This window comes from Podarcis filfolensis (assembly GCF_964270895.1).
Source record: "Podarcis filfolensis genome assembly, chromosome: 16".
NCBI lineage: Eukaryota > Metazoa > Chordata > Lepidosauria > Squamata > Lacertidae > Podarcis > Podarcis filfolensis.
The window spans coordinates 12855851-12882295 of record NC_139620.1 but is presented as its reverse complement, the minus strand read 5'-3'; the positions used below and the strand labels follow the sequence as shown (position 1 = coordinate 12882295).

Sequence of the window (26445 nt, the reverse complement as noted above, 5' to 3'; positions counted from 1 at the left end):
TTATGATGCTCTGTGCAAACAGAACCTCATATTCATTCTCTCTCTCTCTCTCTCTCTCTCTCTCTCTCTCTCTCTCGTGTGTGTGTCTTGTTTTATAAGTTGGAAGGATATCTTTGTATTTAAATTTGTACTTCTGAAACCATCTTCTTTAGGAAGAAGAAATTAAATGTGTCAGACATGGAAATAAAAAACACACACCCAGCAGTCACCTTTCTATCCCCGGATTTGAGTAATATATTTGCTCTGAGGTTTGCTAATACCATGTCAACACTGCTGTTTGTCTTCCCTCGTACATTTGTTTGTCTTCTGTGCTATTCTTTGTTGCCCACTCCCCTCCTCCCTGTTTTCCTTCTCGCCTAGCAAAATGAAAAATATTTTTAAAAAATCACTATGCATAGGATAGACAGCAAGGGAAACTGAGAAGTAGCAAGAAAAGTGTTCATAATCGCTTGGTTTGTCAAAAGGAAAATAAAACTACAGGGGTTAGGGGCCCTCCCTGTGTAGTTAATCTGCTATTCATTGTCAACCTCAGTTCCCCCTTCCTCCATCTGCAATATGGGAATAATAATTACACCAGGGGATACAAGTACCATCACATTAGGAGGTCTGGTCCACACAATGAATGAATTCTCTTTGGAATTTCCTCCATACCCAGCAAGTGTCCCTATTTTCCCAGGCAGTCCTAGATTTACTGAAGCCATCCCAGTTTCTGATTTGATCCTGGAATGTCCCGCTTTTCCTCAGGGCGTCCCTATTTTCATAGGAGAAATGTTGGAGGGTATGGAGTTATCTGACCCCCAAGCCAAGGAGATAAGTAACGATGCAACCTTTAGAAATCATCTGAAGGCAGCCCTGTATAGGGAAGGTTTTTAATGTTTAATGGTTTATTATGTTTGTATATATGTTAGAAGCTGCCCCAGAGTGGCTGAGGCATCCCAATCAGATGGGCGGGGTATAAATAATAAAATTACTACTACTGCTACTACTACCATTATTATGGAATAGGACGTCCTTATTTTCCTCAGAGAAATGTTGGAGGCTATGCCCCCACCCCATTAAATATCAAAAGGATGCCGTCATTTTTCAGCCTCTACTGAAGGTCTTTTTCTTTAAACAAGACTTTTAAGTAGATATCTTTCCTGATCTGCGCCTGCATTTTTGAATTTGATGTTTTATCACTTATGTTTGCTGCCCTGGGCTCCTTTGCGAGGAAGGGCAGGATATAAATTTAATAGTAATAATACTAATGATCGTGATCATGATAAATACTTTCATAGCTTGCAAAGGTTGTTGCGGTAGCCGCCATGATGCCCTCCAGGTGTTGGAACTTCAACTCTCATATCGCTGCAACTGTTATTTTATAGTACAGAGCCACAGGGGTGCCAGGAATCAGAAGAGAAGCAATGGATGGCTTCACAGTTTCCCCCACATCATGATCTTTTACATCATACACACACATTGCGATTCGTGATATATTGTCATGCCCAGTATTCTGACACTGCGACCATGATGTGGACTTCAAACCAATTTGGGACAATTTGCTGACACATCGCCCAGCCCTAATAAGCTGGAGGAGGGAAGGGCCCCCACTGTTGTCGCAGCTGCCCCATCGGTTCCAGACCTGTGGACAGCTGCCCAGAGTCTAGAAGCATTTGTGCATGTGTATGACCACAGCTGCTGTAAGTGTTTCCCTGCCAATAAAGAGTTAACTGGATGTGAGCTTCCTGTATCTGGGACAGCCACGACAGGCCCCCTTGCCCATCATAACAGCACTCATTCTCTTTTCGCTCAACTGACAGTAAATCAAAGAAACCATATGGCTTCTCTCTATCTTGGGGAAAAGAAAAAAAATAGGAGGGAGGGAGGGAGGGAGACAGCGGCCAGAGTTTGTGCAAGTCATGGAGAAGATCCACTCTGTTGCCTCCTGGGTGTTCCAGAGCTGCAGCTGGGTCGCTGCCTTGAGCCACCCGCAACACTGCCCCCCCTCCAATTCCGGGAACAGGCGTACAGCTGGAACTGAAAGTCCCAGGAATGCTGCCAGATCAGTCGAATGATGGATGAGCCCTGCTCAGTGTCTTGCAGTTGGGGGGCGGTGTATGGGGGGGGGGGAGAATTGGCTGCCAGAGGGGAAAGCTCAAGGGTTTGCAAAACATTTTAAGGAATTAACAGATCAGACGGTCACTGCATCCAGACTTTCCTCGCCTGCCACGATCCCTCACAAACAGCTTCTTAATTAGGGGAGGTGCTGTCCGCTGTTAAAGCGTTACTGGGATAATAGCTGAGAGGAAGTGTAGTTCTGAGAGTATCCGCTAGGGGGCAGCATACACAGGAAGCTGCCTTACACAAAGTCAGGCCATTGGTCCATCTAGAATTGCCTGTAGTGACAGACAGAGACTGTGTAGGGTTTCACACGGGGCGGGGGGCTTTCCCAGGCCTACCTGGAGATGTCTGGATTGAAACTGGGATCTTCTGTATGCAAAGGAGATGCTTGAGAATTAGGTTCCCCATTCTTACTATAGTGCATGGAGGGGAAACCTGTGGCCCTCAGAACGCTGCTAGTTTCCCCAAAACATTGCTGGTCTTCATAGAATTGTAGAGTTGGAAGGAACCACAAGGGTCATCTAGTCTAACAAAGCAATGCAGGGAATCTTTGCCCAACATGGGGCTCAAACCCACAACCCTGAGATTAAGAGTTGCATGCTCTACCGACAAAACTGCCAAGGCACGCAACTCCTCTCTTCCCTTCAGCCATATTGTTGGGAGTTCGAGTCCAACCACATCTGGCGGGCCACAGGTTCCCCTCTCAGCAAATGAGCCTGGCTACTGCAACATATTGTCCTCCTTCCTGTCTTGGGCAGAAACAAGGAAGGGCCTTAGCTCAGTAGTACAGCATTGGGCTTCCACTCAAATGTCCCAGGTTTAATAATAATAATAATAATAATAATAATTTAATATTTATACCCCACCACCCATCTGGCTGGGTTTCCCCAGTCACTCTGGGTGGCTTCAAACAAAATATTAAAAATACATTGAAACATCAGTCATTAAAAACTTCCCTAAAGAGGGCTGCCTTCAGATGTCTCTAAAAGTCGGATAGTTGTTTATTTCCTTGACATCTGATGGGAGGGTGTTCCACAGGGCAGGCGCCACTACCGAGAAGGCCCTCTGCCTGGCTCCCTGTAACTTCGCTTCTCACAGTGAGGGAACCGCCAGAAGGCCCTTGGCGTTGGACCTCAGTGTCCTGGCTGAACGATGGGGGTGGAGACGCTCCTTCAGGTATACAGGGCCAAGGCCGTTTATCCCCAATGGAATCTCCAAGGAGGGCATTGAAAGGCCCCAACCCCAAACCCTGGAGAGCTGCTGCCAGTCAAGGTCAACAATGGTTTGACTCAATGAAATGCAGCTTCCCAAGTTCCTGGGTAAGGGAGGTAGCTCTGTGGTAGAACATCTGCTCCTGATGTTAATGGGCCAGTGGTCTGACTCCAGGAAAGCCAAATTCCTAGGTTCAAAAAGTGTCCCGGCTATATAGGGCTGCTTCCTGCTAAGGATGGGCGAATGAGGCAGAACTCCATTAAAGTTCCTCTTCTCCGGCTGTCCCACCCCAAGCTGTTTATTTTCCATTATTATTCCAATTAACGATAAACTGCAAAAGTTCAACACGACAAAATGAAACATTTGCATAACAAACATTCTGCTGACTACTCAGATTAACATTTCAGTCACATCCGGGAGGGCTGTTATCGTATGTAGCACATTCGGGTTGGTGCTCCCCCTTTGAGCAGGGAGTTTGCCGTTCAGGCCCCCGCCGGGAATCCCTTGGCCACTGAAAGATTCATGTTTACCTACAGGCTGTTTGGTGATCCAATCTGAAGGCTTTGTTTACAGCAGGAACGAACAGGTGCAAATATCTCCCCGTTCAGCGCAAATTTCGCCGCTTGGCTTTTTAATGGGGCATTTCAGATTTGAATGGGGCACATTACAGCAGGGGTATTGGGTTACTTGGGGTCTCATCACCATCAAGTGTCCCTGTTTTCCTGGGACAGTCACAGAGTTACAGAAGCAATCACAGCTTCTGATTTCAACTGCGAATGCCCTGTTTTCTCCCTCCAACGCTGCCGCCACCAAGCATGGGAGAAGGATGAGCCGGCACTTGCACTTAGCAGGGGAATCATCTTGAAGTGGAACCCTTGTGTGTAGGGGAGGCAGTTCCCTGCTTGAGCAGAAGCATCAGGTGTCAGAGGATCCAATCCCCCCCTCCCATGGTAGGCTGCCAGGAATGGATAAGACAAAAGAAAATTAGGGAGTTCTGGGATGTAATATACACTGGTCCACTGGTCCAGGCCCCATCAGCCAGTGGACCTGATGGGATACCTGCCAAAATCTTCAAAGTGGGTGGAATTGAACTTACAGAACCACTTCACAAGCTCATTGAAAAAATCTGGGAAAGAGAAGAAATCCCAGCAGACTTTAGAGATGTCAAAATTATCAATCTCTTTTTAAAAAGAACTGATTGTGGAAACTATTGAGGCATCTCTCTATTGGCTGTGGCCAGCAAAATTCTTGCAAGGGTCTTAGCAAACCGTCTCACAACAATATCCGAAGTGACCCAGTACTTCCGGGTTTTGGCGGGTCCGTAACCCGGAAAAACGCAACCTGAAGCGTCTGTAACCCGAGGTATGACTGTACTGTATTCCGAACTTAAAAATGGAAAGCGTAACGCTGGTGGTCAACAAAAGAGGTCTCAAGGCAAATCTTTTAAAATGTAGTATAAACACTGACAACTGGGAAACACTGGCCTGTGAGCACTCCAGCTGGAGAACAGCCTTTACCAAAGGTGTCACGGGCTTTGAAGACACTCAAACTCAGGACGCAAGGGAGAAAGATGCTAGGAGGAAGGCATACTTGGCAAATCCACCCCGTGATCAACTCCCACCCGGAAACCAATGTCCCCACTGTGGAAGGACGGGTGGATCCAGAATTGGCCTCCACAGTCACTTAGCAGAGAGGAGGAAGTAGACACAACCAGAATTAGGTGGCTCTGCCTATTGCTGATTCTGGCTCTAGCGCCATCTACTGTTGGGCTCCCTGCCTTCCCGCCCATCAGTCCTAATGGGTACCAGCCACCACTGCCTAGAAACTTAAATTGTCACCAGGAGACTGGCAACGCTCAATGGCAATGCAATGCTGTGTGTCTGTTGGGAGCAATGGATAACTGTGGGAGGGAAATGGAATGGAGTATTCTGGGAAAGGAGCACTGTACCCTGAAACTGCCAGGCTACAACAGAGAGATGGAGCTGCAGGGCCTCACGGTCAGCTCAACTCAGAGACCAGCGACTTTGGGCTCCTCTTTTCCTGAAAATTGTTCAGTTCCCAGCTTGTCATTGCAAGAACTCCATGACTAAGAAGAAACATCCTTATTCGAGAGAGCGAGCAGAAGATAGTGTACTGAAACACAGTAAAATGTGATTTAACTGGTTTGCCACTTTGAAAACTAGCATATAAATATTCTAAGTAAATAAAGTGGTACCTTGGGTTACAGATGCTTCAGGTTATAGACTCCGCTAACCCAGAAATAGTACCTCGGGTTAATAACTTTGCTTCAGGATGAGAACAGAAATTGTGAGGTGGTGGCACGGCAGTGGCAGCAGGGGGCCCCATTAGCTAAAGTGGTGTCTCAGGTTGAGAACAGTTTCAGGTTAAGTACGGACCTCCAGACCGAATTAAGTTCTTAACCCGAGGTACCACTGTAAATAGTCATACCTCTTCTTGCGAACGCTTCATGTTGCATTTTTTCGGGTTAAGAATGAGGCAAACCCAGAAGTGTTTACTTCTGAGCTTTGCTGTGCGCACACATGCAGAAGTGTTCTGCGCGGTGAGCACATGTGCAGAAGTGCTCTATCGTGTTTCGCACATGCACAGAAGCGCTGCTCTGGTTACAGATTTTTTGGGGTGTGAAAATTTCTGGGAAATGTTGGAGGGTATGGGTTCTTTTCGACCACAGAGGGCATAGGCCAAACATCTGGATCAGGGTGGGTACCTGTTGACCTCCAGATATAGTTGGACTCCAGCTGTCAGGAGTGTGTGCACGAGCCAGGCCCTGTGACCAGTAGGGCTTCGCAGGTCTGGGGCCTTCCTAAGTTTGTTCTGAAGAGGCAAGGCGTTGCCACACAGGTGAGGCCACTTGGTAACTCACTGAACCTGGTGTCAAGAGCCAGGAAGGGATATAAGGTCAGCATTTCCCTTCAGCTCTTTGCCACAGCAACATGCTTCTTGCCTTGCTGCATTTGGCTTCTTGCTTCCTTATCCTCAGACCCTTGACTTCGTGACTCCTTGCTTCCTGGTCCTCAGACCCTTGACTTTGTGATTCCCTGCTTCCTGACCCTCGGACCCTTGATTTCGTGATTCCTTGCTTCCTGGTCCTTGGACCCTTGACTTCCTGACTCCTTACTTCCTGACCCTTGGACCCTTGGCTTCTTGACTCCCAGCTCTCTGACCCTTGGACTCTTGACTTCCTGACTCCTGGCTTCTGGACTCTCGTTCCTGCTCCCACCACACCATCTTGCCCCCGGCCCCAACGTCCTCAGCCGGGACTTTGATCACCTGTGAACCAGACTGTGACACCAGCTCCCACCAGCCCCAGCCAGTAGAGTTCGTGCTCAAGGATGAAGGGAGTTTGAGTCCCACAAAGATCTGGAAGCTGCGTCCCCACCAGTGATTTATCTGTGATTCATAGGGTTTGGTGGAGAAGCACACTTCTTCCGGATGTGGTGGACTTTCCTTCATCGGAGGTTTTTAAGCAGAAGTTGGACTCTGTCAGGGATTCTTGAGCTGTGATTGCAGGGGGGGGTTGGACTAGATTGCCCTTGGGGGTCCCTTCCAACTTGCACAATTCAGCGGTTCTACAGCCCTGGAGCCTAGCGAGAGACAGTACATCTGCTGCACCTGTGCTTGGCACACAATGGAACGCGCTCCTAAGCTGATTAAATCAAAGCTTCTTTTTAAATGAGAAGGGGAGAAATCTGCCGCTCCCGTCTTTGGGGAGAACCGTATCCCTGCCAAGATGGACAGGATCTGCTTTCTCCCCCACCCACCCCTATTCACAGCACCAGAACCAGTCAATAAAAACAAAGGAGGACCTACATATGTTACTATAAATGGGGACAGAGAGAGGGTGCACATGGACGCACGTGTGCATTTTTAATCTAAGCATTTTCCATTCTATTAAAAAGAATAAAAGGCTGAATGGATGAACCAGTTTCCTCCTAAGCACCTTCAGACAGCTTGTTCCAAGAAAGTGGGGGAGAGGCAAATCTTCAAAAACCCGGGGGTGGCTCGTTCCAAAAAGAACCATGACAATGGGGAAGGGTTGTAGCTCAGTGAAAAGAGCAGTGGGTAGGGCTGGGAGAGAGATCCCCCCCCCCAAAAAAAAAGCCCTGGAGAGCAGCTGCAAGTCAGTGTAGAAAACATTGATCTAGGTGGTCTGATGGTCTGATAGTTGGTGTAAGGTAACTTCCTCTGCTGCTGTTAGGTCTTTCATTCAGAAGCATGAGGACTAGAATCCTACTTTGCTTTTGGGAAAGGGCAGTGGCTCAGTGACAGAGCACCTGCTTTGCATGCAGAAGTTCCCAGATTCCATCCCAAATGGCATCTCCAGGCAGGGTTGGGAGAGGCGATACCCTGCCTGAAACCCTGGAGAGCTGCTGCCGGTCAGTGCAGGCAGCGCTGGGTTAGATGAACCAGTGGTCTGACTCAGAATGAAGCAGCTTCTACTGTTCAACACATTTGCACTCATCGTCATTCTTCCTGAACCTTGTCACAAGTCACTGAGCTAGTGAATCACATGGGGATACCTTCCAACACTACAATTCTGCGTTCATCCTGCAAAGAAGGTCAGCTGATGCAATCATTTAGTTGTTTCACAGTAATCAGTGAGAATTTAATTAAGAGTGAGGGGTAAGAGCAGTCCAATGAGAGCCAGAGATAAGGCCTTCTGTCAGGAGTGTGTGCAGGAGCTGGGCCCTGTGACCAGTAGGGCTTCGCAGGACTGGGGCCTTCCTAAGTTTGTTCTGGAGAGGCAAGGCGCAGCTGCACAGGTGAGACCACTTGGTAACCCACAGCACCTGGTGTCAAGAGCCAGGAAGGGATATAAGGTCAGCATTTCCCTTCAGCTCTTTGCCACAGCAACACGCTTCTTGCCTTGCTGCGTTTGGCTTCTTACTTCCTGATCCTCAGACCCTTGACTTCATGACTCCTTGCTTCTCAACCTTCGGACCCTTGACTTTGTGACTCATTGCTTCCTGTCCCGCAGACCCCTAGCTTCTAGACTCTAGTTCCTGCTCCCACCCCACCATCTTGCCCCCAGTCCTGACGTCCTCAGCCGGGACTTCGATTGTCCATAGACCGGACCATGACAGAGCCAGATTGAGAAAGGCTTCTTCTCTTCTCTTTTCGCAAGGGAAGGGCAACTGAGCTAACGATGCTTCAGCCAGGCTCAGTTGGAACAGGAAGCCCTCTGATGCCCCTTCCTGACCGGGAGGATCCAATGGGCAGCCTGGGTGGGCTTATCCAGGGCTTGGAGTACTTCCCTGAGAAGCTGCCACTAGCAGTTCATTGCTTCATCAGATAGGGCAGCATTTACAGCTCATGACACTCTGGGAGCCTTTCTCAACCTTGGGTTCCCAGGGGCTGTTGGACTACAACTCCCATCATCCCTGACCAGTGGTCCTGCTAGTTAGGCATGATGGGAGTTGTAGTCCGACAAATATCCAGGAACCCAAGGTTGAGAAAGGCTGACCAAGGGTGGCACTCTTCCAGTTGCAGAGTGCTGTGAGCCCACCGCATACACCACTTTGCATGGAGCACCTGGGAAGGTTAGAGGCAGCCCCAAACCATCCTTCAGTTGCATGCCTCATCCCCAAATGCCACAAATTTCTCCTTCCTTGGCGGTTTTTAAGCAAAGGTTGGGTGGCCATTTGTCATGGATGCTTTAGCTGAGTTTCCTGCATTGCAGGGGGATGGACTAGAGGACCCTTGGGGTCCATGCCACCTCTACAATTCAACGATTCCTCTCACTATTAGTTAACAGTGACAAATTGAACTGAATTGGCCCTGCCTGCCTGCCTCCCTGCCTTTCTCAATCGCCCCTAAGTCTGTATGCAACCATGGTTAAATCCCGGCCTGTTCATCGTGAACACAACGGGAAGTAATCCATAATGTTGCAAGATCTGGATTTCCCCCAAAGACTCAAAGTTTCGGGGGAGAAAGGGAGGAGGCCGTGGGGCGGGGGGGAGAGAAAAAATTTTTCATTTCAGCTCTGCTACCAACCTGTGTGTAATCAAACAAATTACTCGCTCGGGGACCACAATGCATGCTAGAGGAATTTCTCTCTCTCATTACAGACAAAATTAATCTCTTTGCCGCTTCCAGCATTGTTGCTGGTTGCTTTTCCCCCTAGCCTGAGCACAAAATGCAACTGCACGGTTAACCCCTTTTCCCTGGGAGTGGGTGTCCCTGTGAGGGCTGAGGTGGGCAGCAATCAGAAGTGAATCAGGCGTTGCAAGGCAGGCTGGCATTCGGAAGCCATGAGTGAGTCAGAAGCCAGGACGCAGGTGCTCACCAGAGCCCAGGAAAACCATTGTGGTTCCAGCAAGGCTCAGCTGTGAAAGGAATCCCTTTGTAGCTACTCCTTCCAGCCTAGGGGAACCAACCATCAGTCTGGACAGGAACTTCTTCATTAAGAAAGCTGCCGGCTGCAGTTTAGTGGTTCGCCACGCAGGGCAGCTGCTAACAGGTTCCACCAGTTCTCAACACTGACCTGGTTCACAGATTGTGCTAAGCCAAACCATGCTTTAGCATGGACACATGGACTCCATAATAATAATAATATTTTTTTATTTATACCCCGCCCTTCCCAGTTCAAAAACCGGGCTCAGGGCGGCTGACAACAAATTTAAAACACTTAATTGTAAAAGCAGTATAAAAACATGGATAACAATAAAATTCAAAATCCAGAAATCAATTTAGGGGAAATAAGCATTAGAATAATCCCCAGGGCTAGCTGGCTGAATTGGTCCTACTTGGGCCAGTGAGGAGGCCAGGGGCGAATTAGCTGTGGGCTCTCAGAGTGGGTAATCTTCATAAAAGGGGAGGGGAGGGGGAGGGGGAGGGGAGGGAAATAAAAGATCAGGCTGAGTTCAAATTAAAGGTCAGGCGGAATAGCTCTGTCTTACAGGCCTGACGGAAAGAGGTTAAATCTTGCAGGGCCCTGGTCTCATGGGACAGAGCATTCCACCAGGTCAGAGCCATCACTGAAAAGGCCCTGGCCCTGGTGGAGGATAGTCTGACTTCCTTAGGCCCTGGACCTCTAAACTATGGTTATTCGTGGACCTTAAGGTCCTCTGCGGGGCAGACCAGGAGATCTCCAGGAGAGGAGAGCACAGCATCTTAGAATTGTAGGGTTGGAAAGGACCCCAAGGGCCACCTAGTCCAACTCACTGCAGTTCAGGATTCACAGCTGGGATCCTCCTCCATGTCCCTCTTACCACCAAAGTCACCCCTCCATTGAATTGTGTTCCTGTCCTGTGCAATGTTAGACGCTATATAAGCTCGGCGCCAAAGGGTTCCTTAAAGCAGGGTTACAGTCGCTGAAACAGAATGCCTGGTTGACATTTGGAGGCCAGGCGGCTCAAAAGTCCTATTTTTCAATATGACTTTTGGTTCTGAAGTTCATTCTGATTGTGCAGATAAAAGATAACAGATAGAATTCGATAGGATGTGCTGCTACTGTGTGAAAACAGTCACGATCCAAGGATCCCCAGGCATGCATCTCCAGATGGTGGAGACGTCAGGGCATCTTCACTTAGTTGCAAGTGGCTGATAGCCAGGTGCCTGGCAAATTTCAAATGCTGGTCTTGTGCCTTGGGTGCATAAATTACATGGAGCAGGCGTTGTACAGCGAGGGTCACGGCGTGATTTCCATATGGATTGTGGTGAATGAGGAGGGCCATCCTTGTGCACCGCTCTCCTCATGTTGGGTGCGTATGAATGGCCAAATCACTGGCCTTGGACCCAGTCACTGCCCACTCTGGCCCCACCCGTTGGCATGTTGCCACTGGCTGCCCACCTGCCTCTGCAGAAAGCTTGCCCTCCCTATGCTAGTGGATGCATTTGGGAATCTGGGTCTGATGTGAATCAGTACCCTGGACAGCACCAGTGATGGGCGATGGCTCCCAGTTTTCTTGGGTTCAGGGCACCTGAGCACAGTATGCAGGACCTCAGACCTGTGTGTGCCCTCTGTGATGTGCATGGAGCGCCTATCCCTGAGTCACCCCTCCTCTCCAAAGATGGAGGGTGAGGAGAGCCCTGTTTGCAGTGCAAAGGCTGGAAGCATCTTGGCAGGGAAGGGTTTGGGTTTCAACCTAGGTCTCCTAATGGCCGGTTACTCTGGTGCATTGGTAAACCCCATACACATTGCATTATTGAATTATTGATGCAACCTTTTTTTACAGGACAAATGCACAGGCCCCATAGAAAGACTCTCAATGCACTTCCTGCCTTCCTTTTTATTTATTCCTTGCCTCCTAGGCGCTTTGATGGATATATTGAAATAAACAGGGCCGTCTCTCCTGCAGGCTTGCCATCCAGTTGGCATGGCACAAAAGGAAAATAGGATGGGGAGGAAAGAGGAAAACGAGCAAGCGCAGGCATTAGCATAATTTTTCTTATTGAGTGAAGCTGCCACAAATAGGCAGTGGGCACCTGTTGAAGATTCCAGCCATGCTTTCCCCCCAGGATAGACTATTCTTCTACCCCCTTAAAAAAAGAAAGTCAGCTGGCATTCTGCGACCACTGAGCTTGCTCATGGATCACTGGGTCATTTGGGGTGGGAGGCAATTTCTCTACTTTTTAACTTGTGGACATCTTAGGATTCTTCCAAGTCTGTTGATCTTCCCTTAAAGCAGTTTTGGCTGAACAAGGACCTGGCTATGAGTTTGCTATTTGTAATACCTGGGATCATGACCAGCTTGCATGGAGGCAGTTCAGGGAGGGGAGGAGCCAAATGGCAGCCGTGTCGGCGGAGTGGGCCCCGCCACCCCATATTTCCTTCTGCTGCAGAAGCTGCCAATAGTCTCATCAAGCTCGCATTTCGCAGCACATTATCAATATGCAAACTGTGCAGGGGAGCTGCAGAGGTGTGCGGGGGAGACACAAAGAAACTATCAGAACAGAAAGCCGCATTAAACTGTACAAGCACTGTGCTTTGTATAAAATTCAGAAATAATAATTTGAGTTGGAATGATGGGGAATCCATAATAAATTGGTTCCACTTCAGAAAGAAAACAAGGTAATTCAGAAATCCAGGATCTGGGTTGTTTGAGAAAGGGAGAAATGCAAATGTATCCCAAAATGGAGCTATAGCTGAACGGTTCTTTCAATCCTGGTTGAAATAACAGAGCAGGCGTCCACCTTTCTGGGCATCCAGGCAATGGTTGGCTGTTGTTCATTGAGGCTGGTGGGGCAGAAGTAAGGGGAGCCCAACAGGAGTTGGTGCCAGAGCCAGTGACAGGCAGAGACACTTAATTCTAGTCAAATGAAGGCTGAGCCCCATTCAGCACCTGGAGGTAAGTAAGAGGTGAGGTTGATTTCATAAGAAAAGGCACCCCTTTGGTGGGAGGAGGGCATGAGATGCTCCAAATAATAGAATTACAGAACTGTAGAGTTGGAAGGGACCCTGAAATCTTGCAATGCAGGATTTTTTGCCCAACATGGGGCTCAAACTTACGACCCTGAGATTAGAAGTCTTATGCTCTACCAACTGAGCTATCCCAGTCAATTTGGGCAACCTCAGATTCAGCAAGATGGCTCTCATATCACCTTGCGATCTTCTCTTCTCCAGGCTAAACATACCCAACTCCCAACTAGTTCTTCACTGATATTTTACAGTGAGCAAGCAGGCAGCCTCCTGGAGAGGCAATTGCATCTACTTTGCTCCTGCCTGGCCATCCTGCTGCTGAATTAAGCTGTGGTTTGACCTAGCGTGCTGCCCAAATCTGGCCTTGTGGTCAGCTCTCTACAGACTATAAGCAAGCTTTAGCTCTATGACTTTGGAGGTTGTCTGACTTGCTATTTTGATTTTTTAAAAAATACTGTTTTGAGTTTTGGATTGGCACAAATCATTTCGGACTGGTCCTGATTTGACCTGATTCAGTTTGAGAATTGGCCAGGTTCATTGCACAGCCCTGGTCTACAATTTGTAGCTTGTCCGACAGAGCTAAACCACGAGCCTGGGTTCAGATGGCACACTAGGACAAAAGGTGGCTTGGCTCAACTCAGAAGAAGAAGGACGTGGAGGAGAAAAGTTGCTGTGATCTTAGCTGGGCTTTCTGAATTGCAGCGCATTGGGCTAGGTGACCATCGAAACTAGTTGGGTAGATGCCAAGGAAGCCACCAGTAGGTGGAGCCAGAACCAACGGCAGGCACAGCCAGCGAGTTCTAGTTTTGCCTCTGCCCTTCTCTCTGATGAGCTCCACAAAGGGTAACATTGAGAGTAAAGAGGGGGAGGAAGTTGACAAGCAAGGCCCACCTGTAAATAAGGAGGAAGGCAGGTGGGGTTGCAGGCTGAGGTGGGGGGGCACTGACCCATAACCCAAGCAGACTAGCCCTACCATGTGGAAACACAGAGATATGTTGTAATTTAGCCTGTGCGAAGATGGTCCCCATGGGACGTGGGTGGCGCTGTGGGTTAAACCACAGAGCCTAGGACTTGCCGATCAGACAGTCGGCGGTTCAAATCCCCGTGACGGGGTGAGCTCCTGTTGCTCGGTCCCTGCTCCTGCCAACCTAGCAGTTCTAAAGCACAAAAGTGCAAGTAGATAAATAGGTACCACTCCGACAGGAAGGTAAACAGCGTTTCCTTGCGCTGCTCTGGTTCACCAGAAGCAGCTTAGTCATGCTGGCCACATGACCCGGAAGCTGTACATCGGCTCCCTCGGCCAATAAAGCGAGATGAGCACCGCAACCCCAGAGTCGGCAACGACTGGACCTAATGATCAGGGGTCCCTTTACCTTTAAGATGGTCCCCTCCAGATGTTTGGCCTCCAGCTCTCATTAGCCCAACCAGCACCTGGCTGGGGCTGACGGGAGTGGGATGCCAAACATCCGGGGGGGCAGGGGGCGGGGACTTTTTAAAGCTGGAACTCACTGGAACTTACTTCTGGCACCTCTCAGTTCTGGCAGCCATTGCAATTATAAGAGAACAAGGGAGGTGTTCCTGGTGTGTTCCAGCACCTCTTTTTTCCTAGAAAAATAGCACCAGGAAAGCACCCACACTGGGATGCCGAGGGATGGGCACAGCTCAGTTCAGCATCCTCTTATCCACCAGACCAAATGAGCTGAGCTCACATGTGGCCAAGTAGAACAAATTGCTGCACTCCCCCTTTCTGTCCTTTCCAGCTGCTCGGCTGGCTGGTGTCTGGATTGATGGCGGGATTGAAAAGAGCCAGAAAAAGGTCTTTGGAGAAGCAGGTTCTGGAAAGGGTGGCCTGCCCTCTGGATAAACCCTTTTGCCTTTCTGTAATTTCCCCCTAATTCTCTCCTTGACGAAGATAAATCATGCTCTTTGAGGGGCGGTGGAGAGGAGAGGAAGAAAACCAACCGGGTTCTTGATTCCTACGCACTGGGGATTGCCTTATAACCTCCAGCTTTGCCTGATTTCCTGCTGCATGTGCCAGTTCCAGTTGCGGCCGTGTCTTGGGCCTGTTGTCTAGAGAGCTCTTTGCCTTTGCAGGAGGGAGTGGATAAAGATCCGGCCTGCTGGGCCAAGACAGCTCCCCACCCTCCCTCAGGAGGATCACAGGCACCTCTTGTGTCTCCACAGAAACCGTTGTTTTGGACAACAGCGCCTGTGCTTGAGTTTTCCCTGATTAAAAAAAGACAGTGGACATTCTCTGTTTTCAGGATGCTGTTCCAGCAATTTCCAGGAGAGAAATGCAATAAAATGATGCATCATTAACTGGGGTAGCAGGACTTCCTCTTTTAAAAACTTTGTGTCTGACTGTGAGGCGCAATGCTCTTTTCTCCAGGAGTCCAGCTGTCCTTCCCTATTCCCCAGATGCAATATGATTCAAGGACGTAGAAGGGGTGCGGGGGGGGATGGCAGCCATCACCCCCAAAAGTGGGACCCCACTGGCCACTGTAATCTCCCCACCCCGATGTTCCAGAATGACAAAGCATGCTGGCAGAATTAAAATGGCATAGTAGCTGATGAATACAATCCAGTTCTCTTTACACCAACATTACAAGCAACAGGAAGAAGAAAAAACCCTTCAAAGGGGGAATGGCCTCTTGCAACAGGGCTGTGAAAAGCAGGGGGTGATTTGGGCTCAGCCCTAGGACAATTAGATATTCGCTAAATAATTGCTTCTTGGTTCATAAAGCACTGCAGGTCTAGCTATGCCAGAATAATGGAAAACGGCACATAGGAGACAGAGGGAGGGAGGGCACAGGCAGTAAACTAGTGGGGGGGACTTTTTCAGGCTGAGGTGCACTTTCTGGACAATATTCTGAACACATGCCAGAGGTGGGTGGAGCCAGAGGTAAAAGAAGGCGGAGCAATGGATGGAAATGTTACCATGGTGCAATGGGATGCTTTCTTCACATTCATGCCCCCCCCATTTGTCTTCAAATCTCTGGAGGGCTGCCACATGGAAGATGGAGCAAGCTTGCTTTCTGCAGTTCCAGAAGGCAGAACCTTAACCGGTGGGTCAAATTACCTGGGGGGAGATTCTGACTTTCCGATGGTGAGAGATGTTTGGCAGTGGAGAGGGCTCTCTTGGAAGATGGTGGACTATCATTTGCTGGAGGTCTTTAAACAGAGGTTAGAGGGCAGTCTGCCATGGATTCTTTAGTTGTGATTCCTGCATTGCTGGAGGTTGGACTAGATGGACCTTGCAGGTCTCTTCCAGCTCTAATCTCACTTATAGTCTTTTGAATCCATTGGTTGGCTGATTGATGGATTGGTTGGTTTGGGTTCTACTCGCTAGAGCAACAGAAACTAAGATGGGGTATTATCTCTCCACTAGGGGTCAGGGGATTTAGCAGTAGTGGCTAGAGCATGGGTAGGCAAACTAAGGCCCGGGGGCCGGATCCGGCCCAATCACCTTCTAAATCCAGCCCTCGGACGGTCCAGGAATCAGCGTGTTTTTACATGAGTAGAATGTGTGCTTTTATTTAAAATGCACCTCTGGGTTATTTGTGGGGCATAGGAATTCATTCATTTCCCCCAAAAAAATATAGTCCAGCCCCCCACAAGGTCTGAGGGACAGTGGACCAGCTGAAAAAGTTTGCTGACCCCTGGGCTAGTGTTTGACAAGCACCTGGAAGGCCAGGGTTCAAATCCCCACTAAGCCATGGAGCTCCCAGGGAGATTTTGGGATAGTCATCAACTCTCAGTCTAACCCAACACATGGGGTTGTTCTGAGGATAATATGGGGGGGCATATATACCACCTTGAGCTCCTTGAAGTGAGGAATGTGATATGTAAGTGCAATAAGAAATAAGAAGAAGAAATTTGGGGGATTCCTTGTCCTGAGTGCATGCTGAACTGTCTGTCTCCTGAGGCCTTTTCTTCATGGATTAAATCATCCCTGCCTGGCTGACCCTTACTGCATACATGCCATGTATTATTCAAGGAGCGTAATTGCCCTAATAAAAGGGACATAAAGATTGCAGTGCAAACACTCAGACACCCAGGAGTCAGGGAGATTTACTTCCCCAGGGGTTGCAGTTCTCGCACTGGACAAGGCTCTACTCTCCGTCTATAAAATCAACCAGGAGAGGAGGTGCTGTCCTAGGATAGCTCAGTTGGTAGCGCATGAGACTTTTAATCTCAGCGTCATGGGTTCAAGATTCCCGCATTGCAGGGGGTTGGACTAGAAGACCGCTGCAGCCCTTTCCAGCTCTATGATTCTAGGTCTCTGCTGTCACTAGGTGTGTCTACACCAGAAGTAGGGAACATCCAGCCCACAGGCATCATTAGGCCCACCAGATCACCCAGTTTGGCCCACGAGACCAGCACTGACAAGACATACCCACCTGCCCTGCACTTGAAAGATTAGGCCTCTTGGACCGAAGTCTCCACTTCCATGAAGAAGGACTTGTAGCAAGAGTTAGATTGCACCTCACAGTGGCTGGCAAGAATGTGCTTGCTAGGAGTTGTTCGACTACTTCAGAAGTACATGTGAAAAGGATCTAGGCATCTTAGCTGAGCACAAACTTGAGATGAGTCAACAGTGTGATGCAGCAGCAAAAAAAGGCTAATGCTATTCTAGACTGCATCAACAGACGTATAGTGTCCAGGTCAAGGGAAGCAATACTACCACTCCATTCTGCCTTGGCCAGACCACACCTGGAATACTGTCTCCAGTTCTGGGCACCACAATTTAAGAAGGATGCTGACAAGCTGGAATGTGTGCAGAAGAGGGCAACCATATTGTTGCCCAGGACGGACCTGCTGGGAGCCTGAAGGGCCCTGCCCAGCTTCTCTCCACCTGGCTTGGGGTGGGGCCTGACAGGCTCCATAAAGGACAGGGCAGGGAGGGCTCCGTTTTTGTTTTGGTTTTTTAAATTGCTTTTATTTTTTTATCTATGTCATTTTAAATTGTGATTGATATTAATGCTGTCTTCTTAGTTTTAGATTTTATTATTTATGTGGAAATTGTTTTCCGTTTGGTTGTGTACTTTTTGATGTGTTTTATTTATTGTTTATGACTTTTGTTATGTTGGTAAATGTAAATCTTGTCATGTTGTGAGCTGCCTTGAGCATTGTTTTTTAACTATGGAAAGGCGGCATACAAATAAGATGATGATGATGATGATGATGATGATGATGATGATGATGATGATATTGACAAGGGGAAATGTATGCAGAAGAGGATGACCAAGTTGATCAAGGGTCTGGAAACCAAGCCTTATGAGGAACGGCCGAGGGAACTGGATATGCTTAGCCTGGAGAAACGGAGACTGGGAATTGATTGGATAAAGGTAAAGGTAAAGGGGCCCCTGACCATTAGGTCCAGTCGAGGCCGACTCTGGGTTTGCGGCGCTCATCTCGCTTTATTGGCCGAGGGAGCCGGCGTACAGCTTCCGGGTCATGTGGCCAGCATGACTTAGCCGCTTCTGGCGAATCAGAGCCGCGCACGGAAACGCCGTTTACCTTCCGCTGGAGCGGTACCTATTTATCTACTTGCACTTTGACATGCTTTCGAACTGCTAGGTTGGCAGGAGCCAGGACCGAGCAACGGGAGCTCACCCCGTCACAGGGATTCAAACCTTCTGATTGGCAAGTCCTAGGCTCAGTGGTTTAACCCACAGCGCCACCCGCGTCCCTTAAAATTGATAGGATAGCCATCTTCAAATATCTGAAGGGCTGTCCCATGGAAGGGGGAGCAAGCTTGTTTTCTGCTGTTCCAGAGGGTAGAACCGAACCCAATGGCTTCCAGTTGCAAGAACGGAGATTCTGACTCAGCAGCAGGAAGAACTTTCTGACAGTGAGAGCTGTGCAGCAGTGGAACAGAACACCTAGGAAGGTGGTAGACTCTCCTTCGTTGGAGGTGTTTAAACAGCGGTTAGATGGCCATCTGTCTGGGATCCTGCAGCTAAAAAATACATCCCTGCATTGCAGGGCCTTAGACTAGATGTCCCTTGGGGGTCCCATGCAGCTCTACAGTTGTATGATTCTATGGCATGGAGAGCCTAGAACCATGAACACACTGCAATATTTTGCCATAGAACTCACTATTTACTGTCAGGAGTGCATGCAGGAGCCAGGCCCTGTGACCAGTAGGGCTTCGCAGGACTGGGGCCTTCCTAAGTTTGTTCTGGAGAGGCAAGGTGCGGCTGTGCAGGTGAGGCTGCTTGGTAACTCACTGCACCTGGTGGCAAGAGCCGGGAAGGGATATAAGGTCAGCATTTCCCTTCGGGTCTTTGCCACAGCAACACGTTTCCTGCCTTGCTGCGTTTGGCTTCTTCCTTCCTGATCCTCAGACCTCGGCTTCCTGACTCCCTGCTTCAAGATCCTCGGACCCTTGACTTCGTGACTCCTTGCTTCTCGACCCTCGGACCCTTGACTTTGTGACTTCCTGCTTCCTGACCCTCAGACCCCTGACTTCTGGACTCTCCTTCCTGCTCCCACTCCGCCATCTTGCCCCCAGTCCCAACATCCTCAGCCCGGGAGTTTGATCACCTGTAGACCGGCCATGAAAATTACTACCATTTCCCATACTTTATATGTTTATATCCTCTGACCTGGTGGGTAACAAGGAGAGAGTGGGTAATCTCAGGAAACTCAGTCCCACCCACAGTGGTTCATGCTCAGCTTTTTGCTGCTCACCTTGAGCACTATGCTCTCTTCTGCCCGCCTGCCCCCCCCAAAGCCGGGTCATGTATTATAGCGCTGCTTCCCCTCGCATCACGTCTCGGCCCTTCTCCAGACTTGGCATCAGTAATAGCCAGTGGATGGAGGTGTCTGCCAGCCTAGGCGGTAGTTCAGAAGGCAGGAGGACAGGTCTTGGCTTTGGGCAGCGTCCAACAGATTGCAGAGAAAGCTGCTGATGTTTCTCTCCTTCCCCCACCACACTTCGCACACACACACACACACACGCACACACACTTTCCACGACTGCAGCCTGGCTGTTACCGACAGTTGTCAACCTGCCAAGGCTGAAGGAGCCACTACAAAAATTAATCAGGGAATGGAGAGACTCGGAGCTGGGAGTCGTTCCAGGCAGGGCCAGGCAGGGACTACTGAACTTCCCAGGGTTTGCTCATGATTGTAAATAATCTCTTCCCTTTGCCCACACAGTCAGTTCCAGTAAAAAAATTGTGGGGGGGGGGGAGTAGGGATATGGGGTGAAGCACTGGGTGTTTTAGCGCTGCCTCTGAAACAAATGGCATTGAAAACACTGGGATGCATGACTGTGTCAATCAATTTCACATGATGTGAATTTCTAATGCATAGGAGATGATAGATAGATAGGTGACAGATAGATGGTAGATGATAGAGCTACATCTGAATGCCACCTTTCCTTCAGAGACCTCTTTGCTTCCTGACCTGTAAAGCACTGCAGCTATTAGCTGCCCTACCTAAGTCAGAGATGGGTTGATGGCTTGCCTTGCAAATAGACCTGAGAGGCAGGAATGGGAGACTAATCCATGCATTGCAGATCTCAGAAAAGCTCTGGCAGCTCCCTAATGCAGGGAGGAGGAGGGATGCCCCCCCCATCTAGTTCCTAAGGGGGAGTGGCATTTGGGGGAGGCTTTCACCCACATGAATGGCTGCAGCCTCTCATATATTGTTGGGGTAGGTAACATCAGGCCTGAGGGCCAAATCTGGCCCTCCAATCCTTTCTGCCTGGCCTTCAGGGCTCTCCCCAGGCCACACTCTCACTGAGGCAATAGAGAATGAGATTCTTGATCTCAGAGTCATGGGTTCGAGCAACACGCTGGGAAAAATGATTCCTGCATTGTAGGGGGTTGGACTGGATGACCCTCGTGGTCCCTCTATGATTCACACCCTCCTTGAGTGCTTTTGCCTAGCTGGGATATAAATGCTGGCCATGCCTCTTGCTTGTCCAGATGGAAGGTAGAAAGGCATGTCTGCTGACTCCACAAAGGGAGAATGTACATATGTTGCTCCGCCCACTTTGCCTCTGACTCCGCCCACCCCAGAAGTCTGCCCAAAAAAGAATGCAGCCAGTATTTTGGATCAGGTTAGCCATATTGATTTGCATGCTGTTGGTGGATTTTTGTCATTGTCTTGTTGGGCTGTGTATGTGATAAAGGGGAGCCATACCGGGGTGAAGATGTCTTCTTCCATTTATCCCTGTGTCAGTTTCAGTTTATTGGTTAATTTTTCTAGTCGGGCTGTTTCCCATACTATTTGGTACCATTGGTCCATGCTTACTCCTGACAGGTCTCTCCAGTGTCCGGCTATGATGCTGTAGGTGGGTTATGAGTTCTTTGTGGTGTAAGTGGGCATTATTGTCTCGGAAGATGTTTAGTAAGGCCAATTCTGATCCAAAACACCCACCCCTCTCACACATGAAAACAAAGACCACCACAGCCAACCGCATATGAATAACCACACCCTAGGCCAACTCCAACCTCTCTCACCACCAAAGGAACACAAGCGAACAGCAAAGAACCTGCAGAAGCAACACTGACACCAAACCCTACATATAGTAAGTAAAATAGAAACATCGCTACCCCACCTCACCCCCACCCATCTTCCCCCCTCCACCTCTTCCCCCCTTTTCTTCCTAATGTCTCAACAAATGAAACTGATATGTAAGAATGATACATGGGGGGGGGAATACGAGAGAGAGACATTGCACACACTTTTGTAAATCAAGAAAATCTTTTAAAAAAGAATGTGGCCCTGAAACACGAAAGAAGGGATCCTCACCCCACAGATATATAGAACAGCAGCAGAGAAGCCCCTTTTAATTGCCTGCTGGCCCGCAGAGAAGGGAGCAGCAACCACTGCGAGTGAGGGGGAGACCATCCCCTCTGTTATTTCCCTGCTGTTATATATCTACATTCACGTTGTAACTTCCCGCTCTTGGATAATTAGCCAATATCTATATTTATATCAAAGCCACATGTGTTGTAGAGAACAGCCAACGTTCCTCTTTAGAGAATGCCTGGCAGGCTATAAATAGCCCCCATCTGTAATTATCTCCAGAACGATTTGTTATAATGGGGAGGGGGGAGGGCTGGGAGAGCAAGGACATCAACAGGGGAAGGAAATTCAAGGCGGCTCATTCAAGTGGGAAGTTCAGCTCGGCATTTAAAAAGAAAGAAAATCCCTCATCTGGTCCTATCAGGGGCAACTGACTCAACTTGACACTGAAATAGTTGAGGTTTGCTTGTGGGGGGGGGGGAGGGAATCTGGCTTGACTGGCTACATGCCTCTGAGCATATCCAAAGTGCCCCACCCTCCCCGCTTCTTGTGAAAGTTCAGGACCTCAGAGTGCAATGGCATTTTGTTGCCAGGTCAGGAGCAAAGTAGTCCCAGAGATTTCAGGGACCAAATCTGAGACCTGGGGGTGGGGGGTGGCCTGCAGTGCAGTCATGGGGTCAGGCCTTGGAGACAGAGGTTAATTGGGAGACTGGAGTGGAAGCGGGCAGCCACTGCCCCCCACCCCACAAAGAGTGTCTATCCTATATTTTGAGACCAGCTCCTGCCAGGTTTTGAAGTTTGCAAGTTGCATGCAGAGTCTTCATAAAAATTGTTATTATTATAATTATTTAAGACACTCTAGTCCACCTGGAAATTTAGGCCCTCCGCCAGCCACCTGGAGCAGGCCAGGCAAACCTGGGGACTTCAGATGAGACTTGGAGGTCTGGCATAAACTTCTGCCTGCTACATGCCGGATGAATGACTGGCCGTGGCTGTGGCCTTCGGACCCTGCTTGTGGCTTCCTGGAGATATTGAGAGTCAGAATTGAGAAGTTGGAAATAACTCAAAGGGTCATCTAGTCCAATCTCCTACAATGCAGGAATCAAAGCTAATTTGGCTGAACTTTGCTTTTAAAAACTAACAAACAAACAGCAAGAGACACCTTTAGCCTCCTAGAACTCATCAGTTCTTAACTCCACGGTGGAAAACTCCCGACCCTCCAACATTTCTCCAATAAAAATACAGTGGTACCTCGGGTTAAGTACTTAATTCACTCTGGAGGTCCGTTCTTAACCCGAAACTGTTCTTAACCTGAAGCACCACTTTAGCTAATGGGGCCTCCCATGGCCGCCGCACAATTTCTGTTCTCATCCTGAGGCAAAGTTCTTAACCCGAGGTACTATTTCTGGGTTAGCGGAGTCTGTAACCTGAAGCGTATGTAACCTGAAGCGTCTGTAACCCGAGGTACCACTGTAGGGATGTCCTAAGGAAAAGTGGGACATTCCGGGATCAGAAACTGGGACAACTTCTGTAAATCCAGGACCGTCCCTAGAAAATAGGGGCACTTACAGTGGCGGAGCTTCATGCTCCGGCACCGGGGGGTGGAGAGCAGGCAGGGACGGGGCTGGCACACGTCCCGGGGGCGTAGCGCCCAGCGTGGAGGGGGGCAGCTGTGATGGCACCCCGCTGGGATTGCGCTGTCAGGGGCAGTGTGCTCCCCCCACATTCCTCTTCCTCCGCCAGTGGGCACTTAGAAGGTCTGCAAATACAACACAGAAATTAACAGTTAGGGAAACTGTCAGGGAAATGGGGTAAACTGCCGTGTGACTGCAGCCGAAGAATAATTGGAAGAAGGCAACGGTGTATCTGATGAGCGCATGCCAGCAGACTCCATTTCTTTCATGTTGTGGGGGTGAGGAGAGCTGTCCCGGGGTTCATTTCCATGGTAATAACAGCATCCTGAGAAACCTCTCTGCCTTTCCCCACATAGCTACACAGAGCATTGTCTTTAACTGCCTGAGATTGCTATCTCTCCCTTTGATTTTATCAGCTCTTCTCATCGGGAAAAGGAAACAAAGAGGCAGGGGCGGGCCTCTCTGAATTTCCTATGCTAAATTATGCTAAAAGGAGCTGTTCCAAAAGGAACCTGGCAGAGCCTGGATAGAAAAGCAAACTGGATCAGACCAAAGGCCCATCCAGCATGGGGGGAGGAGTGTCATTCCCCCCCCCAGCAATGTGGGAGGGTGGGGCTTGCAAGCACATCTCAAAGGGATGCATCTGTTTCCAATGCCTGGCTTCCACAGGTAGACTGCTGCTGGATATGGAGATTCCATTGTAGCTAAAGAAGGAGAAGACCTGACCTGTACCCTGTGATCGTCCCCTGAGGCCCTTCTTTGTGTGCCTCCTCCATGGGAGGTCCAGAGGGTGGCAATACAAGGATAGGCCTTTTCAGTGATGGCTCCCTACTTGTGGAATGCTCTCCCCTGTTACATAACTTTAGGCACCACGCAGAAACATTTTGCTTTTTCATCATGCCTTTGGCTTTTAATTATATATGGTCTTTTTGTGTGGGCAGGGTGTTTTAATCTGGGTTGTTTTTTTAAAAAAATACATATATCCTTGAGACTGGTTTTTACGGCTGATTTTTATGTATTTTTGTTTGTTTAAAGCATTGTAAGATCCTTTGAGCTGCCCATAACCAACTAACAAATTTGTTTGTTTGGTCCATAACATTTATACGCCACTTTATAGAAAAACAAACAAACCAAACCTCAAAGCGGTTTTTCCAAAAAGATGCAATAGAATCATCACTAAGAAAAATTAACAAAAATAATTTTAAAAGTTTGAAAAGCTAAGATAGCAATAGGCTAAAAACAGATTAATAATAATAATAATAATTTATTGTTTTACCCCGCCCATCCGGCTGGGTGTCCCCAGCCACTCTGGGCGGCTGCCAACAGATTAAAAACAGAATAAAACATCACACATTAAAAACTTCCCTAAACAGGGCTGCCTTCAGATATCTTCTAAAAGTCAGAGCGTTGTTTATTTCCTTGACATCTGATGGGAGGGCGTACCACAGGGTGGGTGCCACCACCAAGAAGGCCCTCTGCCTGGTTCCCTGTAACCTCACTTCTCGCAGTGAGGGAACCGCCAGAAGGCCCTTGGCACTGGACCTCAGTGTCCGGGTAGAACAATGGGGGTGGAGACGCTCCTTCAGGTATACTGGGCCAAGGCCGTTTAGGGCTTTAAAGGTCAGCACCAACACTTTGAACTGTGCTCGGAAATGTACTAGGAGCCAGTGTAGGTCTTTCAAGACTGGTGTTATATGGTCTCAGCAGCCACTCCCAGTCACCAGTCTAGCTGCTGCATTCTGGAGTTGTTGCAGTTTCCGCATCACCTTCAAAGGTAGCCCCATGTAGAGCATGCACCACTCTGGTGAGACAGTCTGCAGGCAGAAAGGGTCTCAGCCAGCGTACCAGATTGAGCTGGTAGATAGCTGCCCTGGATCAGAGGTGAAGCAACCTGCTCCGGTACCCAGAACTCAGTACATGACAGCGGCACTCATCCCAGGGGCGTGGCACGTGTCCCGGGAGGCATAGTGCATGCCCGGGGGAGGGGGTGCCACCAATCAGGGGTCAGCATTTTGTCACACACACCCCTTTGGAATGGTACCCAGGACGGGATGCCCCCTGCCCCCCTTGGAACACCCACGCCCTGGACACAGAATTGACTTGCGCCTCCATGGATAGCTGTGAGTCCAAAATGACTCCCAGGCTGCGAGATTAAAACTCACATCAACTTTCTAAACATCTAGGTAGGCTTGTCTAAACAGATATGTTTCTCTTGGATGTCAAAAAGAGTACAGGCATGGTCTGACCAAGGCAAAATAGAGCGGTACTAAGATTTACCTTGATCTGGGCAGTACACTTCTGTCGATGCAGCCTAGAATAGCATTAGCGTTTTTTGCTGCTGCATCACATTGTTGACTCGTGTTTAACTTGTGGTCTACTAAGACCACCAGATCGTTTCCACATGTACTACTAACAACCCAGGCGTCCCCCGTCTTATATTTGTGCAGCTTCTTCTTCCTGCCTAAGTGCAGAACCTGCCATTTGTCCCTAGTGAAATTCATTTTGTGAGTTTTGGCCCAGTTTGGGTCCAATCTGTTAAGTTCATCTTGAATCCCGATTCTGTCTTCCGCGGCATTAGTTACCCCTCCCAGTTTGATGTCATCTGCAAATTGGATGACAAGGTACTCCAAAAGTAGAGTTGCCATATCTTCTCTTTTTCCAGGACACGTCGTCTTTTTCATGAGTCATCACAGCGATCCATAGTTAAAAGCAGAAGTCGGCAAATGTGTCCTCTTTTTTGCTCTTCAAAATATGGCAACCCGGCCCCATTCAGCGGTTTCATGTAGTGTTAAAAAAGCATGCGGGATACAACTGAACCCTGAGGAAACCACACACCTCCCCCATTGAAGGCGCCAACATCAGCACTCAGAGCCTGATCATCAGCAATGGAAGGAAAGGTCGGGTCTCGTGGAGACCAATGCTGTGTATATAAATAAGGAATATGATGAAACTAATGCACTCCCAGCAATTCACTGCCTCTGTAAACAAGATTTGTTTGCTCCGGATAATAACCGCCCAGTTCCTGGGCTTGCACCACCTCCCTCCCTAGATCATGTAAACAAGCTTGTTCGAAATCCATTTCTGTGGTCTGCTATCAGCTAACGTTCTCCTCCTTTGCCTTGGGTGATTTTATCCCCCCCTCCCCCGCCTTCCCAGTCATCTAGGGTGTTTTCAAAATAAAAATTAAAAAAGCGTAAGCTTTCGCCAGGGGTCTGTCTTATTTAATCTTGTAACACTTCCTGTACATTGCAGACATTATATAAATAATGAATAAGAAGAGGCAGTTACACAGTGGTGGAGGTTTTTTTATTTTGTACTAAAAAAAAAACTTGTAGGCAGAATGAGATTCGATAA

The 26445-nt window shown here is 48.8% G+C and overlaps 1 long non-coding RNA gene across 1 annotated transcript in view; it reads right to left on the bottom strand.

The window, feature by feature from the left end:
* LOC310752151 overlaps positions 1 to 21554 on the bottom strand; it is a 43769-nt gene extending 22215 nt beyond the window's left edge. Inside the window, exon 1 of the long non-coding RNA XR_014542853.1 lies at positions 21461 to 21554. This is a non-coding gene — a long non-coding RNA (uncharacterized lncRNA). The remainder of the gene's footprint in view (positions 1 to 21460) is intronic.
* Positions 21555 to 26445: the final 4891 nt, after the last annotated feature.